Genomic DNA, 20,719 nt, shown 5'->3' with positions numbered 1-20,719 from the left:
CCTCACAAGAAGATCTGCGCATAAGTTTCTTCAACTGTCCTCCTGCTCAGTTGTGAGGTTTTTCGAAACAATTTTGGCACAAATATATCGCATGGTGCAAATATTCGGTCAAAATTTAACTTACGGTGGAGGTGTTTAACAGTCACCCATCATCCTTATTGTGAAACGTCGGTCTGATTTCACAAGAACAGACACACATCCGACGTGATCGTCTGTGTTTGAAGTTGAAGGTCTTCCTGAGCGAGGAGATGAACTTTCTACCTGTTCTCGGTCTTCCAAAAAAGGTCTTTGCCAGCGAAAAACTTGTGCTCTTGATGAAGAATGTTCTCGTAGGCCTGTTTCAACGTACCAAAGGTCACATATTCGGATTCCCCAAGTTAAACACAAAACTTGATGGCATAATGTTGTTCTAAATTCCGCTGTTCCATTTTCGTAACAAGCAAAAAAAAAAAAACTTTACTGACGGCACTCTCAAAAGTCACGTGATGGCTATACGGAGCTGAAACTCGGATTGTGTATCTGAAAGGGATGAGCACACCGGTCTACGTAAGTAAAACAACACAGTGTTGCAAGATCGCTCGCAGTGTTGTGAGTCTCATTACTTTTCTCACACACTTCTTATATAGACGTTGCTGCATTCCAGCACTAACCTATGCATCTGGAACACGGGTAATGAAGAAGAGAGATGTAAGCAAATTACAGGCATTTGAAACGAAGTTCCTCAGAAGTAGGATAGGAATAACATAGATCTGTGGCCTTTCTTCCTGACGCTCGAGGCTTATCGTTTAAGATTGGACGAATTTTAACATCAAGAGTGTGTTCCGTCCACCTTCTAAGATTAGGGCTCTGCTCGGCTCTCTGAAGGATGATTTGGGGCTTAGGAAACCCGGGGTGTACAAAATTCCGTGTCATTGTGAGGAAGCTTACATTGGCCGTTCTATTCGAACAGTGAATGACAGGTGTGTGGAACATCGCCGTCATACGAGGCTACAACAGCCGGAAAAATCGGCGGTAGCACAACACTGCCTAAATGAGGGACACTATATGAAATTTGAGGAAACTGTTGTGGTTGCCAACATTTCCGGTTTTTGGAACAGTGTGTATGAAGAGGCGATTGAAATTAGGTTGGCTGATAATTTAATCTACAGAGACCATGGGTTTCCTCTTAGCAAGACGTGGAATCCTGTATTATCCCGCATCAAAAATGAACGTTCTCCGGTGCGGCCTTGATTGCGATATATCGTTGCCAGCAGTGTTTCACTAAGGCAGCGCCACCTCCCTGTTTTGGAAGGTAGAAACCGTGATGGGCGGCGCATGCGCCGTGTCCTGAACGGTGGCCTATATAGGACGTCGATTTGCAACCTGGCGTCAGTTCTCAGCGGGACTCATCAGCAGAAGCAGCATTTTCCTGAAGATGGCGACCAGTTGGATCGCCGAAATATCGAGTCAAGTTGATTTTAGGATCCGGCAGCAAACGCGAATTGACTTTCAAGACTTATTACGCCGGGAAAGCCTACGTAACCACAAAACAAGAGGATTCCCAGGAAGATACATGAACTGGAGATGCGCAGGAAACGACAAAAAGGAAGACCAAGAAATAGATGGCTGGAAGGTATGGAGGAGTTTTTTGAAAAGAGGCGAGGACTGAGCCAGAGTGAACACAGATAAATGGTGCGGTAAACAGGTACAGATGGCGAGGTTTATGTTCCAGACAGGGCCAACCAGGATCTAGAAGCTGTTCAAGAAGAAGAAAAAGAAGATGACATGATGATGGTGTTGGAGATTTCTTCACACGTTATAGTCGCAGATGTACCCTGGTGTATTCGGGTTTAAGAAGCGAAGGACACGTGTGTTCCGAGCATAGACAACGACAGTGAAGGTGAGGGACAATGGTTGGTTCTGCGGAAGATTACCGCCTAGAATCTCAGTCGGACTGCGTGTGCGCCTGTAAAAACCGCCCATAATCTGTGGCCTGGAGCAGCCACTTGCGGCTTACCGCGGCCATTGTGAGCGAGTGCAATAGCGGAGGCGATTCCTGATCCCCGCGAGGAGAGCCACAAAGGAGCCGCCACAATGGCGCAGGCGCCAGCCGGGGGGACGCGAATGGGATAGGGATCAAGGGGCTTTCATCTTTCGCTCAGCCCTGCTCCTGTGCCTTCGCGACGCTGTCCGTGACATCGCTGGCTGTACGGGACGCGTCATCGAGATAACCTCTCCTTGCTCCACCGGCATCGACACACCGCGATTTCATACAGCCACGAATCCCTCACCCCTGTCGTCCGCTGTAACTAAAGTGACAGAACACGCCATCTTCACGTAAGAGCTAGTGCTCGTCCAACAAGTTTCTCCGTGTCCTGGTGTAGAGAGATACTACTTCCAACCCTTATTGTCTTTTCCTTCGCCACACAGGAATTATTAATGTGGTAGTGATTTTTGAGACACTCTTCAGTTGTGCTCCATAGCTTTTATGGAAAATATTTACATACAGGGTGTTGCTAAACGATACTGACAAACTTTGAAGGACTGTAGAAAGTGTCTTTAGAAACAAACTAAGGATAGGAACTTGTGTCCGGAAATTTCATCCAATGACGCTGCAAAACGTCGAAGTCATAGGCCCTGGCGCCTGCTATTAGGCCACCCCTTCGACAACAGAAGTGACCTTGTATGCATACAGACAGTAGGTGGAGCGTCTTGCAATGTTGTTACTTATTTAGTGATCGTGACTGATTGCCACTATCGACACTGTAGAAGATGCTGTGTGATCAAGCCTTATCTTCTACGAATTCGACGTTCTGTTGCGTCGGTGAATGACGGTTTTGAAGACGCGTTTCCATCCATAGTTTATTTTTCTCCTGTTGTTGATGTGGTCTTCAGTGCTGAGACTGGTTTGATGCAGCTCTCCATTCTACTCTATCCTGTGCAAATTTCTTCATCTCCCAGTACCTACTGCAACCAGCATCCTTCTGAATCTGCTTGGTGCATTCATCTCTTGGTCTCCCTCTACGATTTTTACCCTCCACACTGCCCTCCAATACTAAATTGGTGATCCCTTGAGGCCTCAGAACATGCCCTACCAACCGATCCCTTCTTATAGTCAAGTTGTGCCACAAACTTCTCTTCTCCCCAATCTTATTCAACACCTCCTCATTAGTTATGTGATCTACCCATCTAATCTTCAGCATTCTTCTGTAGCACCACATTTCGAAAGCTTCTATTCTCTTCTTGTCTAAACTATTTACCGTGCCTGTTTCACTTCCATACATGGCTACACTCCGTACAAATACTTTCAGAAACGACTTCCTGACACTTAAAACTATACTTGATGTTAACAAATTTCTCTTCTTCAGAAACGCTTTCCTTGCCATTGCCAGTCTACATTTTATATGCTCGCTACTTCGACCATCATCAGTTATTTTGCTCCCCAAATAGCAAAACTCCTTTACTACTTTAAGTGTCTCATTTCCTAATCTAATACCTTCAGCATCACCCGACTTAATTTTTCTCCTATCTACTGTAAAACATTCGGGAATTTAGAAGACACCAGGAGCAAGTAAACTGTGGATTAAAACCTATGTCCGAAACAGTTATACAGCGAGGCAACAGTCCATTGGATCCGTAGGAGACAAGGCGTGTCTACGCAGCATCTAGCTCCGTCTTCTCCAATGGCGATCGTGGCAATCAGGAGCGATCACTAAATAACAAACAACATTGCGAGACGTTCCGCCTACGATTCTTCAGCGTAAAAAGTCACGCTTGCCGCCAAATTGGTGAGCCAGTGGTAGACACCGAAGCCTATAACTTCGAAGCTCTGTAGCGTCGTTGGATGACATTTTTGAATATGGCTTCCTATATTCCGTTAGTTCCTCAGGATACTCTCTGCAAACCCCCTCCACCCCCCACCCCTAAGTTTGTCGGTATCGTTTTGCTGTATGTACTATTTCCCACAAAATGTCTTCACCACCAAGATTCTACAACTATTTTAAAATTCTAGAGTCAGCTGGATGACAACGTTTTGTTGGCACTAGTTGCAGCATTGTAAAGGTTGTGGCAGCTTGTGGTGGCGTATATAAACAATTTCTTCTGTTAAGTTTATTTCTGCTGTTATAAAAACATCACTGGATTTGGAGAAGTCCTCATGAAAAGCAGCTCTCTTTAACCTTTTGACTGCCGCTGGGGCGCAGGAGTCCCATAACAGGCTATCAGAGAACTAGTGGGAGTCTGTTACAGTTTATTGTTTAGTGTGTGTATCAATGTCCCTCTTGAAAAGGGAAACCTGCTGGCGTTTTGTAGAGTTATAGTAATTGCAGCTTCCACTTGTTTATAGTGCTCTCTACAAGTTTCACTCTTAACCATCTGCTTCTCTTCGTGTCGTCACATCGAAATAACTCGCTCCAGGAGATACTGCATGCACCACTACGAGCAGGTTTTGCTAAGGATGCCCCTGGCGCGCCTTACCGAACAATTTCTGCCAAAGAAATATACGTATATATTGACTTTGCCAAGCGACAAATGGAGCCTATATTGACCACCTACAATGAGAGTTAAAATTTGAAGAGATGTTCTATATACTGATGTCTCTTTTCGGTATCTTTTGTAGTTTTTACGCAATCATCTATTGGAACCAAGGACTTATTTAGGAATAATACTGCAAGTTCCTCCCTTCCCCACAATGCTGACAAATATTTTTCATGAACTTGAGACTACGACACTTATTAAAATAACCATACGTTGATGTCTGTCATCATTCCGAACAAAAAATTTGTAGCGAAAAGTTAAAGATTGATACACACAAGACTACGCCTGTAACAAACCGAAATAACTTGATAGCAAGAGATTACAAGATTTGTGACGAACATGCTAAACATGTCACTGAGTAGATATAGCCTGTTTATGGTTAATACTAAGAAGCGATACGAAATGGAACGAAGAGGAAAGGAAGGCTTAAATTTGTTGGAGGGGTGGGAGAATCACAGGGACAGACGTAGATATCAGTACGAGGAGTCGACATAGAGGTTTAATTACCATCACGAAAAGTAAAATTAAGTAATCAATTTTTGGTTTGTTTGCAATTATGTGTGTACAATTTCGGTACATACTGGAATAACCCCACCCACGCCATTCGTCCCCTCCCCGCCATAGATCGGCAACGGGTAGTTAGAGAGGCCAAAATTGTTACGTACCTTTATTTTTTCGAGGTTACAATTATTAAAACTTTACTGACCCCTCGGACATCGATGATGCGCAGTAGTTATGACAAGGAGACCTTGCAAGGAATATGTTTGGAGAATTGTAAGAACTGTGTCAAACCATTTACACGGTGGATATCCTTAAAAAAAAAAAATACAGTGCCAAGAAGCACTTTCTATAGGACACTTGATTCGCTTGTAGTCGACAGGAGTGTGGTCCAAAACCGTGTCCGGCTACTCATAGTAATATTTTCTGTGATATTTCTAAGTCAGTTATGGCAATAGGCGATATTTCCTTAAACGAGGATAGTTCTAATCGCTATCCAGATGTGTTATTTCGTCTTTTGTGATAATCGCAGTGAAACTAAACTCTGAAGCAGCCTTTCCCTTCTAGAGTCTACATACTATTGTGTGGACAATTTAAGGCCTTTGTAGGCCCTTTCCACGTAATTAACGTAGCATCGCTTGAAGTTAACGACTGTCTTTAAATTGTTGGTGCCGAAGCAACCATTCCGTTATACTTGCCTTTCGTCTGCGGCAAGCGTATTCCATTGGAGTGATTGCTTTGCAAAACAGAGGTAAACAGCAATAAACAGACCTTGTTAGACTCCCAGCGCGCTGCGTCCACTTCAAAAGCTCGGAGCCCCCGTTTTAATTAGGATCCCGCAGGAAGTCTGGGAATAGTATGGAGGGGAGGGAAGAGGGGATGTGGCTGGACTTGAGTAGAGAGCACACAAGTTGGGGAAGGCGCGCCTGGGAGGGGGGCAAAACCGCGGCAGACTCCTGCCGGGTCTCGTTTCCCTCTCTCCCGGGGGAAGCCCCCAGCAAGGTAGCCAACCCTCCGAGCAGACGAGCAGAAAGCCTGGTCGCTTTCCGGGACATGATGGCCTTTGTCGGTTGCCGTGCAGAGTCGCCTTCCTCCCCCCCCCCCCCCCCCCACCCCCACCCGCCCGCCGCCACTCTCTCACTCTCTCTCTCTCTCTCTACGCTGGGTGCGCATCATTTGCGTTTCCGTGCCGCAGCGTCAACATTATTAAAACAGTGTCCCCAGCGATTTGCTCTTCGTTAGTGGCCGATGGCGGCGGACAAAAGCGACAGGTTTGCTCAAGCCTGTTTGCGCTTCTTCGGTCATCCATACCCCGATGTGTGAACGACGCGGGAAAGCTCTGGGAATCTCCCAGTCTTCTATGTCTTCTATGACACTTCGTCCCTTACGTACGCAGTCGGAATAGCTGCCTAAATATAGCAGGCAAGTGATCGTTACACTACAGCTCTGAACGATGTAGTTATTCTGCTGGGGCTTTAGTGTTACTGAGTTACGGAATTAATTAAATATTTATGCAGCCAATATTGCATACGTCTGCGCTGAAGACAGTCCATAACATATTTCCTAGGAATATTCTATGAAGTTTTCGTGTAGCTGCTATTTAATATCTTGGTGACGTGGCTGTTATATTTCGTAAGTGATCACATACTTGCTTACATCGATCCATATGGCCATTGTTGTGTCGAATGTCGTCTCTTGGATTTGCCCGATGCATATTCTACCGTACATTAATGAAATTTTTGTATCTTGTTAGTAAAATGTATTGACTTTTGTACTGAAAGTGTAGCATTTTCTCCAATGTACAGCACTGGTCAATCCCAAATGACCACTAAACATACATGCATGTATTATACTTTTCCTTCACATATCGGTTCTTAACATAATCTAACACGTGTTGGCGTTATTAAAAAAAGTTACATATTCTCAGGAATTCACCGCTCTTCCGACCTCCGACGAAGTGCTCCAAGGATTATAACTAAATGTAGGTGATGCCGATTTGATGGCTTTCTTTTAAGTGGATGCGACCGCCTTTGACCACCTTAAACAAGCGGAAATAGAGCATTTTCGACAGTAACATCGTTTCTACCTGCTAACTTTACCATATGCGTTCTTTTCGATTACCATTCGTCTATTCGGCACCGCTGCGGTGGGAAACGGAAGGAAAACATGGGGTGAAGTAGGATTTACAAGCAGAAGAGGGCGAAGATTTTCTGGGTATGCTTTCAAATCGTCATACAACTGCAAATCTTCATACTCTTATAAAATGTATTTAATAAGCAGTGTCACATCTAACATACATATTTTTACAGAATACTCATTAATTTCTGCCAACACTGCGACATGTCGTCTTGTTCTTTAAAAGTGCTGTGCGTCTACAAACACCAACCCTGCATTCTTTAAATCCATTTAATCTTCGGTGGTTCTGTAAATGTAATGATTTCGTAACGCCCGACCAGAGAAGTCGCGTAAGAGTGGATTTTGCGCAAGCCTCCGACGACCGTATGCTACGAATTTGCTTACGATTCTGTGGCCATGCCATAGCGTTGCCACAGTAGTAGTAGGCGTCTGTGGTTGTCAGTCAGTACGAACGACAACCTTTTGCACTTCGTGGTTGAAACCTGTCAACAGGATCTCCCTCGCCTAATGGAGTGTAGGAATTGTGACAAAGTTCTGCGTGCATAATAGGTGCAGAATTTAGGGATCTGGAGGGATAAGGTGGTCAAGAATCAATTTTCTTCTGTAGCAGTATACCTTCGTAAATCATGTTTCTCTGTTTTCCTCGCTATGAAATCCAAAGATACCTCAGCGATGAAAAACAGCAAATGTAGTACGAGCAGTCACACTTGCCTGTCACACCATGTCTTTGTGAGCCCTGTTTATAGAAACAAAAGCATCTGCCTCATTATAGTTATGTTTGACAATAAACTTAACGCAAGTTAAAAAGTTCAGCATCATTTCGTTCTGGAATATGTTCTAGCTACCATTATAAACTGAAGTATTGTTTTTACTTTCTCTCTGAACTATAAACTGTTTACACACATTGTACAATTAAAAAGAGAAACTGAATTGAATGAAATTATAAGACTAAATTTCTATTTTTTTTTAAATAAAATCTAACATTTATTTTAAAATGCGCTGAAACTTTTGATTCATAACCCTGGAAAAGATATTGCTTTTGTGTAATTCAGGCAGTAAATATTAGTTCACCATTTTGTACATATAACTTTATTTATTAAAAATTGGTTATGCCAAAATTTAACTTGAAGTTTTTGTCGACAGAAAGTATGCAATCGTTAACTCTTCTTTGCCTCTCTTGAAGAGCCATAACAAGTATTATTGTTCTCACATCTGTTTAAGAAGTTCCAGAAAGTTGCCTTTTCTCGTTAAACGCACATACCGAAAGAGCTTTTGGCCATGAGCTAAATTTATCGATAGTCACGCCACTGCCGAAACAGTGTTGAGAAAGATGAGTAGAGGAATTTTTTAATTGAGGAAAAGATTAGATTAATTATAGCACGTACAGAGGCATTTAAACAATCTTTTTTGCTGCACTCCATACGTGAATGGGCCGGGAAGAAGCCCTAATAAGTGGAACAGTGGGACGTACCTTCTGCCGCTTCACATTAGATGCGTAGATGTAGATGTTAAATACGGTGAAACGTAACGGAAATTTAGTTTCATTTAACGGAATAATATGGTTTTCTACAGGCAACAGAAGAGCATTGTCATTGTCATAATAATACACTCCTGGAAATGGAAAAAAGAACACACCGGTGTGTCAGATCCACCATACTTGCTCCAGACACTGCGAGATGGTTGTACAAGCAATGATGACACGCACGGCACAGCGGACACACCAGGAACCGCGGTGTTGGCCGTCGAATGGCGCTAGCTGCGCAGCATTTGTGCACCGCCGCCGTCAGTGTCAGCCAGTTTGCCGTGGCATACGGAGCTCCATCGCAGTCTTTAACACTGGTAGCATGCCGCGACAGCGTGGACGTGAACCGTATGTGCAGTTGACGGACTTTGAGCGAGGGCGTATTTTGGGCATGCGGGAGGCCGGGTGACGTACCGCCGAATTGCTCAACACGTGGGGCGTGAGGTCTCCACAGTACATCGATGTTGTCGCCAGTGGTCGGCGGAAGGTGCACGTGCCCGTCGACCTGGGACCGGACCGCAGCGACGCACGGATGCACGCCAAGACCGTAGGATCCTACGCAGTGCCGTAGAGGACCGCACCGCCACTTCCCAGCAAATTAGGGACACTGTTGCTCCTGGGGTATCGGCGAGGACCATTCGCAACCGTCTCCATGAAGCTGGGCTACGGTCCCGCACACCGTTAGGCCGTCTTCCGCTCACGCCCCAACATCGTGCAGCCCGCCTCCAGTGGCGTCGCGACAGGCGTGAATGGAGGGACGAATGGAGACGTGTCGTCTTCAGCGATGAGAGTTGCTTCTGCCTTGGTGCCAATGATGGTCGTATGCGTGTTTGGCGCCGTGCAGGTGAGCGCCACAATCAGGACTGCATACGACCGAGGCACACAGGGCCAACACCCGGCATCATGGTGTGGGGAGCGATCTCCTACACTGGCCGTACACCTCTGGTGATCGTCGAGGGGACGCTGAATAGTGCACGGTACATCCAAACCGTCATCGAACCCATCGTTCTACCATTCCTAGACCGGCAAGAGAACTTGCTGTTACAACAGGACAATGCACGTCCGCATGTATCCCGTGCCACCCAACGTGCTCTAGAAGGTGTAAGTCAACTACCCTGGCCAGCAAGATCTCCGGATCTGTACCCCATTGAGCATGTTTGGGACTGGATGAAGCGTCGTCTCACGCGGTCTGCACGTCCAGCACGATCGCTGGTCCAACTGAGGCGCCAGGTGGAAATGGCATGGCAAGCCGTTCCACAGGAATACATCCAGCATCTCTACGATCGTCTCCATGGGAGAATAGCAGCCTGCATTGCTGCGAAAGGTGGATATACACTGTACTAGTGCCGACATTGTCGATCCTCTGTTGCCTGTGTCTATGTGCCTGTGGTTCTGTCAGTGTGATCACGTGATTTATCTGACCCCAGGAATGTGTCAATAAAGTTTCCCCTTTCTGGGACAATGAATTCACGCTGTTCTTATTTCAATTTCCAGGAGTGTACATAATTTCAGATTACACTTATATACATAAGCTCCGAAACATAGCTTAGAACAGTTCTCACAAGTTGTGTGTGGTAAATATTTAGAAAGTACGGGAGGCCCATCATAGAAGAGTGCAGCTACAATTGTCGCTTACTCAGCTTTTCATATTACGTCAGAAACAAATTAAGCATGCTCGCACGCAAAGTCCACTGTATACTCGTATGTTGTGCCACACGCTAGCTCAACAACGTCTGCCGCAAGAGAAAAATACTCACTGCGCTCAGACATTAAAACAACATGGCTTATGCATCAATATCTGTGAAAACCATCTTCTGAATTTCAAATTCTAATATGGAAAATTGGTGGCTTTCAAAAAAACTAGCTGAACTTTTTTGTCTAAATAAAGTGTTTATAGAATGAGATTTTCACTCTGCAGCGGAGTGTGCGCTGATATGAAACTTCCTGGCAGATTAAAACTGTGTGCTCGACCGAGACTCGAACTCGGGACCTTTGCCTTTCGCGGGCAAGTGCTCTACCAACTGAGCTACCGAAGCACGACCGGGCGTGAGTCGTGCTTCGGTAGCTCAGTTGGTAGAGCACTTGCCCGCGAAAGGCAAAGGTCCCGAGTTCGAGTCTCGGTCGTGCACACAGTTTAAATCTGCCAGGAAGTTTCAAATTGTTTATAGTTTGTGCCCTTTTGCTGAAGTTATCAAAAACACTTTTTGGATCTTACATTTTAAACAATCCTTAAGGAAAGAAAAAGAAAATTTGTAATATAATTAATGTGTTTTTAATGCAGTGAAAAAACAATATTATCTTGAAAATAGTGTAATTGCAATTTTAGCATGTGAAATTATAATCATGAGAAAATATCACATTCATTGTTTCGTTTTACGGTAATAAGTGTACAATCCGCAAGGGAATGCAAGTTAAAACGTTACCCAACGGCAAACTGTTCCCCAGTATATTGTGGATGTAAAATTTGTTTGCGTCACAATCTGTCACTCGTTACGCCTTTGTAACTTCGTACCAGAGTACAACTTAAAGGAATGTATACTCTGCTTTATCAAAACAAACTGAAGAATCGCATGTCCAGTGTTGAGATGGCTGTATGGGCACGTGCTGAAAGCCAATAAATTTAAAAAACGTTGTATTGATTGGAATGACATGGAACGTTACCAGAAACAGTTTTGTTGATGAATATCACTGAACTGGTGCAAACAAAAGAAAAGCTTCGTTGGACAAAAAAGTTTAGTTTTAAGACCTCTTTTCGCTGGTGCTAACATTTTCCATATTCCCATGTGAAATTATGAAGTTTAATCTGTTTTCTCCAGCAGCTTTTAGACAATGTAAGGTCCAGCATTCTGTTTACGCTTATAGGTTTGCTTAGTACGCATGTCACCCGAAGAATTTCCGGAACAAGTGCGTATACGGCAGTTCTGAAGCACTCCTTGTAGGAAAAGCCTTCACTGCTTTTACCCTCCTCTCTCCATCTAAAACCTTTCTTATGATTATTCGTCAAAGTTTCTCGATAACATTAAAGCATCCACCTCCGCTCAACTCGGACCTAACCCGATTCGAATCATGGTAGTGGGAAATTTCCATTTTCAGCATTTGTCCGGCAAGGGAAGAAGAAGTGGCGAGTTAAAGTTTCTAATCAGAAGTTTTAGCGCCAGTGTCCGCTTATGGGAGACATTTACCGTGGCAACCGTGGGTACCGTGCTAGTGCACACTATTGCGGACCACATCCATCCCTTCATGCCTGATGTCCACCCCATCGGCCTGGCATCTTCCAGAACGATAAGTGTCCTTGTCGCAAAATCAGAATCGTGCTAATGTGGTTTTAAGACCATAATAAGATCTCGCATTGATATCTTGCCCATCATATTCACCTGACCAAAACACGATGAGGTGTCAATTCTGAGCTCACTAATGACTGGCGCATAATTCACAGGAAATTCGTGAGCTACACATACACATCTGGTGCCACATACCTCCGGAAAGCAACCAAGGACTTGCCACGCATACTCGCTTCTGTATTGCTTCCCAGGATGGGCTATCATGCTACTGAGTAGTGATAATGCTTTGTGCCGGTGTACTCGTATATCTATCGCTTCTCTTCATTTAATTCTTAATTGCAACATAAGAAGCATGCAAATAAAAGACAATGTTAAAGGGTTTGGATGTGGAGAAAGTTAACCATATTCAGTTTTTTAAATTTTCAGTGAGAAGCGACTCCTTATTCCGCACTAAGGTGCTGTAATAGAGCTGATGTCGATAGGACGTTACAAAAAATGAAACGCGACTCTCTGATTCTCATGACAAGTTAACAACCAAGCTCTGCAACTCTGGTTGACTACGCATTGCTAGGTAAAAAAATGTAATGCTAAGCATGCTCAAGTTTGGAACAAAGAAACACCTTGGTCGTTATTTTAGAATCACGTTTTATTTCAATTATGGTCGAACGGCAGCGATATTGGACTAGCTGTTCATGTCAATTGGTTGCATTCATTTAGGATAAACGAACCTGCCGTATTCATCGTGTTGTTGGTATCTCTCTCAACAGCAATCCGCGGAATTTAAGCTCACCACAAACAAATTGCATGAAACGATATGGATGGCTCTGACCGAGTTTCACCTCTTGAAACGACAGCTCTTGTGCTAAAACCGGCGCGGTCCATTCCGACCAGAACGAGACTCTGGCTGAGAGGCTCGCCACTGTTTCAAAATAACCTGTTATTACAATACTATAACGCGGTTTATTCGCAACAAGCTTGATATTAGTTTATTAGCTTTTAATTGACATCGCCAGATAATTTCTTCGGTCGTCGGCACTAGTTTTCATGTTTCTCGTTGTACAGTACTCGATTTTGGCGAACGGATCTTAAACATCAAAGGGAACGTACAGTTTACTGTCTTCCTCTTTAGGATTTAAGGACATGAGTCACGCACCGTATGTCATTTTGCTCGGAATCGGCGAGTCTGGTCTCTGACGCTCCCCTTAAAAAAATAACTTCCCATTAGACAAGACAAGTTAGATTTACCCTTTTCTTTCGACTGAGTATGCATATCAGCCACAAAAATATGCCTAAGACACTGCCACAAAAATGAGTACTTGAGGGTTAGGTGGAGGCATATGAATCGATGTAGGCCTAGACAGCCTGTAAACTGAAGAGCGAAAAGTGTTTCCGCGGGAGAGCTCTTCAGCTGCAATATAGGCGCCATAAAAATCTGTTTCCTATTGAATAGCGGAGTTAACGTCTTTCTCGGGTTCGATTCCCGGCGGGGTCAGGGATTTTCTCTGCCTCGTGATGGCTGGGTGTTGTGTGATGTCCTTAGGTTAGTTAGGTTTACGTTGGTCTAAGTTCTAGGGGACTGATGAACAAATATGTTAAGTCCCATAGTGCTCAGACCCATTTGAACCATTTTTAGTTAACGTGTCATGACTGACGTCGCGCATGTTCGTGTGCGTTTCTATCGTCCCATACCTTAGTCGGTATAAAATGGAAACGTTGTGGACCAATTTGTTGTCCGTCCTTCCGTCTGTCTGTCTGTCCGACTGTTAAAAACCCATTTCGACAGGAACAGGTATACGTATCAAGTTGTAATTTATGTCACATACCAACGTCTACGATCCCTTGGCGATGTACACAATTCAAGCTTTTAACTGACTGCAATCAAAAGACACGGCCAGTTACGTCTTGGTTTCTCTCCCGGATTCGTTCGCTTTTCGTTACAGTGCAATCACGAAGAACGTCTGGGAACACACCTCCCCGCAGAATAGTTACGACAGAGCTGTCTGCTTACAAAATTCACACACAAGGTCGTGCACAGTATAGCTAAATAAACTTTGTAAACAAATTATTTATTTCCTACAGTATACATCATTATTGTAGACAATATGATGTCATTTCTCTACATGCTTATAAATGCCATTCTTTCAAAATGTGGGGTTTTCAAGTCGATGAGCTCTTCGACGTCTAGTCTCCAGTTTTTCAGGGAGGTGAGGCGTTTGCCATACAGGAAATTCTGCAAGGAACCTAATAGTTGGAAGTCTGAAGTCGGAATGTCTGGCGAATGCTGCGACACATTCCGCTCAAAAGAACGCTGCTTTAGACGGGTTGCAGTAAGGAACCGCGGGGCTGCTACGGTCACAGGTTCGAATCCTTCCTCGGGCATGCGTGTGTGTGATGTCCTGAGGTTAGTTAGGTTTGAGTAGTTCTAAGTTCTAGGGGACTTATGATCTACGATGCTGAGTCCCATAGTGTTCAGAGCCATTTGAACAATTTTATTTATTTATTTTATTTTTATTTTGGACGGGTCACCTCTGAGCTATAGAGGCGGATTTTCAGGAAGTCAAAAATTTACACGAAGTTAGTTAGGCACTGCTGCATACAAATTTTCCACGCAATCACCGTGGATGTCTAAGGATTTATTCTATCGGCATAGAACAAACCAGGATCCCATGTCTAGGAGTGATTTAACGACAGCGTACTGAACGTCGGCATCCATACTGAAGTGGCGACAGGCCACATGCTTCATTAACGGTGTGAAAACATAAAAATCGCTTAGTACGAGACCCAAGCTGTATTCAGGACGCTGTAATTAGGTGTATCGGAAGTACCCCATCAAATCGCACGCAACCGGGAACGAACTCATAATGGTTCAAATGGCTCTGAGCACTATGGGACTCAACTGCTGTGGTCATCAGTCCCCTAGAACTTAGAACTACTTAAACCTAACTAACCTAAGGACATCACACACATCCATGCCCGAGGCATGTACCGCCTATATATGCACACTTTTCAGAAACATTTTGCATTATGATAAAAGCTGAATTACAGCCCCACTTAAAATCATTTATCTTGCAAAATTTTAACATTATTTGAACTGACAATACTCTCTACAACGACAGAAATGACTTCTAGTAAAAGTTCAATTAACTCCATGACCAAATACTTTATAACACCACTTGCGAAGCAAGTGATTTTCACTGACAATTTTTATACTGCTGAACATTATAATACTGATATTTATAAAATGGAAGCAAACCGAAACACATTGGAGATTTTCATGGATTCAATAATTAATGTCTCCCTTTACATCACTTCAGTTAATAATATGACTACTCACTTCTATATATTTTTGCATTCAGAACTATGCATTGTTAGATAACACAGATGATTATCATTTCTTCACACACTGGGTACTCTGATGTTGGTGACTATGAGGAGAGGTCCCTGATAGGTACCAGGAAAGGAAACAATTCATGGTTCCAACACAAAATTTAGTATTATATGCTTTATTATTGCAAATTAATTCACACGAATACACTGGTTCACACTAATATACAGTTCTAACCTCTGGAATTTGATGAAGTGGTGGCGCAATAGTGGTGGCGATCACGTGTGGCCTACCTGGTCTCTGCTTTAGCAGTAATCTTCTCTATTTAGTTCTTCTTGGTGACGTGAATATCATTTTTATAACCATTTCCAATGCGAGAGGACCATTTTACAGCCGCAGTAACACCCGAGGTCATTCCATCTCAAATTAGGTACTGGATGCTTCGCTCGGCACCTGCGCTGTTAACTCGTCGGATGCTGGCTACTGACTTCTGTGGCGCCAACTCCTTCCGTCGCGGAGGGGAAGTACAATGTCTTTTTCATTATACAATGCAAGTTCCTAAGTAAGCACCAGTTTTTTTACATTATTATTTCCTTTACATAAACAAACCTATTTTAGAAAGTCTCATTGCAATTGTACAAAACATATTTCGTATAATTACCATTTTTCACACACAGGGTACTCGGATATTGGTCATTATGAGGGGAAGACCCCGATAGATACCAAGAAAGGAAACAATTCATGGTTCGAACACAAAGTTTAGTGTTATTTGCATTATTGTTTAATAATTATTAACTGTTTCCTTACAGTAAATCAATGATAATAACCAGTAAAGAGAAAACACTTTACAATTCACATCATTAATTACAGTGAACAACTACTCCTTACCGATCATGGTGTTACATAGGGACCGATGACCTGAGCAGTTTGGTCCCTTAGGAATTCACACACATTTAAACATTTTGAAAGGTTAAGTCTAATGTCATACAAATAAAAATTTTCGAAAATCGGAACGATTATGAGCGTGACACTACAATGGAAAATAGAGAAAGAAAGGCACGCCACGAAGGATTATCCTAATGGGCCGAAGTTTGGTAGTTGTGATGTATATTTACAAACAAATGATTACAATTGCAGAAGAACTGGATGATTTATTCAATAGAAAGATAGAAAGAGTTTCACAAATTGAGCAAGTCAAGAACGCGTTGGTCCATATCTGAACTTTAAGCAAGCAGTTATTGCGCTTGGCACTGATTGATAGTTATTGGATGTTCTCCTCAGGGATACAGCGCCAAATTATGTCCGACTGGCGCATTAGAGTGTCAAAATACCGAGATTGTTGAAGGCTCTGGCCATAATGCTCCAAACGTTCTCAACCGGGGAGAGATGCAGGAAACTGCTAGCCAAGGGAGGGTTTGACAAGCACGAAGAAAAGCAATAGAAACTCTCACCATGTGAAGGCGGGCATTATCTTGCTGAAATAAGGCCAGGATGAAGAAGTACCTGGAGATGCCCCGGACAATGGTGGGATACCAACATGAATATCGGCCGCCATCCGGCCTTACAGCCAGGAAAGATGGTCTGCGGTGCCATTTCTTTTCAAATGAGCACCCCTTAGGTTGTCATCAGCAGCAACCTGAAAGCACAGCGGTACGTCAACGACATTCTAGACGCCGTTTTGTCGCTCTTCACGGTAAGCCATCCTCGGCTTACATTTCAGCAAGATAATGTCCGCTCGCAAACGGCGAGAGTTTCTACTGCTTGTCTTTCTGCTTGTCAGACCCTATCTTCGCCAGCTAGGACGATGGATCTCACACAAATTGAAAACGTCTGTAGCATTATGGGCAGGCCACTTCATTCATCTCAGGATCTTGACGATTTAACGCGCAAACTGGACAGAATTCGACACGATATCCCTCTGGATATCCAACAACGCTATCAATAAATGCTCAATTCGCGAAGATCTTTACCTTGAATAAATCACCCAATTTTTTTGTAAATGTAAACATTTGTTTGTCTGTACCTCACATCTACAGAATTACGTACCATTCGGATAATACCCTCACAATGAGTAGTTTTTTTCGTAGTATGTGGTGCAAATCTTGTTCGGAGCGCATGCGGTGCAGATTAGATAGCTTTTGCAGGCCAGACTGGGGCGCTCTCCCAGACTGAAACCTTGTAAGCGTCCTATATCAAACTGTTCATCTCGACCTCCTCTAAACGACTGTGGTGCGGTGTAATGAATCAGCGTTTATACCATGTATACCATCCTAACCCACCCAAGCAATGCCACAAGGCAGCACCCAGTGTCGCTATGGACACTCGTCATAAAGTTTTGACTGATCGGTGTAGTTTATTAGTCAAACACAGTAGTATTACACCTTCGAGCTATACATGGAATGAAAGATACTGTTGTTGTGCCAGTACATGCACAACTGACCTGAGAACATTGACAGTCACCAGTGTACTTGTTTACTGTAACGCCACCACGTGTTTCCGATAACAACCAAGGAAGGCCGAGTGCAGCAATATCGTGGTTGGGTAGTGCATGTAACATTTGTTTATTTATTTCTTAAACAGTCCGAAATTTGTCCGTTGCATTCACAAAGATTATTTTATCTTGAAACTCCCTTTGGAGATTAAAACTGTGTGCCAGACCGAGGTACTCTCTCTCTCTCTCTCTCTCTCTCTCTCTCTCTCTCTCTCTCTCTAGATTAGATTAGATTTTAGATTAGATTAGTACTTGTTCCATAGATCATAAATACGACACTTCGTAATGATGTGGAACATGTCAGGTTAATAAATGGTGTCTATACAAGATATTACATTAGACAAAATATTACATGACACTCAATAATTATTTTTTTGTGGAGGTTGGGAAATTACCCACTTACTATATCCAAAAATTCATCTAATGAGTAGAAAGAGTTGCCATTAAGAAATTCTTTTAATTTCCTTTTAAATGGCTATCTGTCAGACTTTTGATGCTATTAGGTAAGTGAAAGAAGACTTTGTGGCAGCATAATTTACCCCCTTCTGAGCCAAAGTTAGATTTAACCTTGAGTAGTGATGATCATCCTTTCTCCTAGTGTTGCAGCCATGTACACTGCTATTACTTTTGAATTCGTTCGGATTGTTAATAACAAATTTCATAGGTGAATATATATATTGTGAGGCTACAGTGAAGATTTCTAGCTCTTTAAATAAGTGTCTGCAGGATGATCTTGGATGAGCTCCAGCAATTATTCTGATTACACGCTTTTGTGCAATGAGCACTCTTTTACTCAATGATGAGTTACCCCAGAATATGATGCCATACGAAAGCAGAGAATGAAAACAGGCGTGGTAAGCTAATTTACTCAGATGTATATCGCCAAAATTTGCAATGACCCTAATAGCATAAGTAGCTGAACTCAAACGTTTCAGCAGATCCTCAGTGTGTGTTTTCCAGTTCAACCCCTCATCAATGCATAAACCTAGCAATTTTGAATATTCTACCTTAGCTACCGATTTCTGATCGAAGTCTATATTTATTGATGGGGTCATTCCGTTTACTGTGTGGAACTGTATATACTGTGTTTTGTCAAAGATTAATGACAGCCCATTTGCAGAGAACCACTTAATGATTTCTCTCTCTCTCTCTCTCTCTCTCTCTCTCTCTCTCTCTCTCTCTCTCTCTCTCTCTCTCCCTCTCTCTGCCACTATATTCATAATTATTGCAAATTTATATGTAGATCACTTCGAACCAATGTCAGCCTGGTTGTATGAACAAACCCAGTAACATTTTTTCATGCAGGTGATTGTTTTTGTAGTCCATTCCCGATATCACATTCGGATCTCTGCCCCTCGCACTTCCTCAGGATCCGTTTGTTTCCCCGCTCTCGAGAAGTGTCGTCGCCTTTCATAGCTAGCACCGCGGTCCCCTCGCCACTGGGCGGTGACACAGTGCATTCTGTCGTCGAAAATGTCGGCCCATTGTCTGGGCTTCGCCGCGCGCGCACGCACACTTTCACGCCACACGCGTCTTGTTATCTCCCGCGATTGAAAACTGGAATCGAGGCGTTCGATCTGACGAGGGTGTGCGCGCCGATGTTTCCAAACACGACAACAACAGCAACACCGGCAGCAGCAGCGACTGGGGCGGCTGCGGTGCTAATGTCGCGAGATAAATCTCGCACGTGCGCCTCGTTGTGGCCCGGGGGTGCATCCTCCCGGCGCGGGAAATAGCGCCCACATTGAATAATGCATTCCCAAGTCATGACAGGCGTTGGCGTAATTCACGGGGAATACCTCAACATTTCATTCGCTCCTGCGCTGCCGGAAGAGGGCTGCGAGGGGGGTGGGGAAGGGGGGGGGGGGGTATGCAGTGCATCCCCCGGGCGAGGTTCGTGGAGGACGAATCCCAATAAATCACACAAAGGGAATAGGGGAAAGAGGACGTAGGGAGGGGGTGCGTGTTCTGTCGGAATCTGACTTTCAGTGAGACTGCCGGATTCTGGTCGGGAGTCGGCGAGCCCCAGGGCATTGATTGTCGAAATATGGAAGTGCCGGCCAGGGGCGGAAAGGAGAGGGGGGGGGGGGGGTCGGTGGTGTCTGCGTGCTGCCGGGCGGCCGCGCAGGGCAGTGGAAGCGATGCAACAACTCATCCACTGGGCTTCTTTTGTTTTTATTTTTTTTCTCTTGTAAATATCGTCGGACCCTGGTGGGCAAAGCGGGATGAGAGAAGAGGCAGAAGAATTCACTACCAGTGGGATTGGCATTAATTAGACAATTCAGAAATTAGTAGAAAAGATTCTGTAGCCGGGTGGGAAGAGGGTAGCTCAGCAAAAAATTTAATTCCTTCATTTTCGTCTTCTTCTTCCTGTTCTTGCTGCGTGTCCTCAAGGGGTCGGCACGTTATTCCGGATTTGGTTGCGTTAGCGGTAGAGGATTGTCAGACGCCAATGTCACTGTCAACCCTTCCCCAACACCACCATCATCATCAGTGTCATCATCAGTGTTCTGCCAAAAGGCAGGTTTCCACATAGTAGTTCTCCAGGCCGTCCGATCTTCTGCCATTCTCTTCAGGTCTGCATAATTTCCTCTTCCCTTTAAGTCGTCTATCATCTTATATCTCGTTCTTCCTCTCAGTCTTCTCCCACAAACCAATCCTTCTAAAGCATCTGCTAGCAAGCACTCCCTTCTCAATGAATGTCCCAACCAGCTCTTTTTTCCTTTCCCTTACAACCTTCAGCAGACATCTTCTCTCACCAATCCTTTCCAATACTCTTTCATTACTCACTCTTTCCATCCAGCTTATTCTCTCCATTCTCCTCCACATCCACATCTCAAATGCTTCTAACCTTTTTTCATCCTCTCGTCTCAGCGCCCATATTACTGCCCTTATATAATGCTACACTCCAGACAAAACATTTGTTAAACCTTTTCCTTAGTCCTTTATCT

General features: G+C 43.9%; 1 protein-coding gene and 1 non-coding gene across 2 annotated transcripts in view; one reads left to right on the top strand and one right to left on the bottom strand.

Annotated features, from left to right (window-relative positions):
• LOC126282434 (lateral signaling target protein 2 homolog) overlaps window positions 1–20,719 on the top strand; it is a 349,280-nt gene that overhangs the window by 175,563 nt on the left and 152,998 nt on the right. The gene's annotated exons all lie outside the window — the stretch shown is intronic.
• Trnas-cga (transfer RNA serine (anticodon CGA)) lies at window positions 10,634–10,708 on the bottom strand. Its single transcript has one exon. It is a non-coding gene; the product is annotated as a tRNA-Ser (tRNA).

Source organism: Schistocerca gregaria, chromosome 7 (assembly GCF_023897955.1).
Source record: "Schistocerca gregaria isolate iqSchGreg1 chromosome 7, iqSchGreg1.2, whole genome shotgun sequence".
NCBI lineage: Eukaryota > Metazoa > Arthropoda > Insecta > Orthoptera > Acrididae > Schistocerca > Schistocerca gregaria.
Note: the sequence above shows the minus strand (reverse complement) of the source record. Positions and strands in the feature narration are given on the sequence as shown.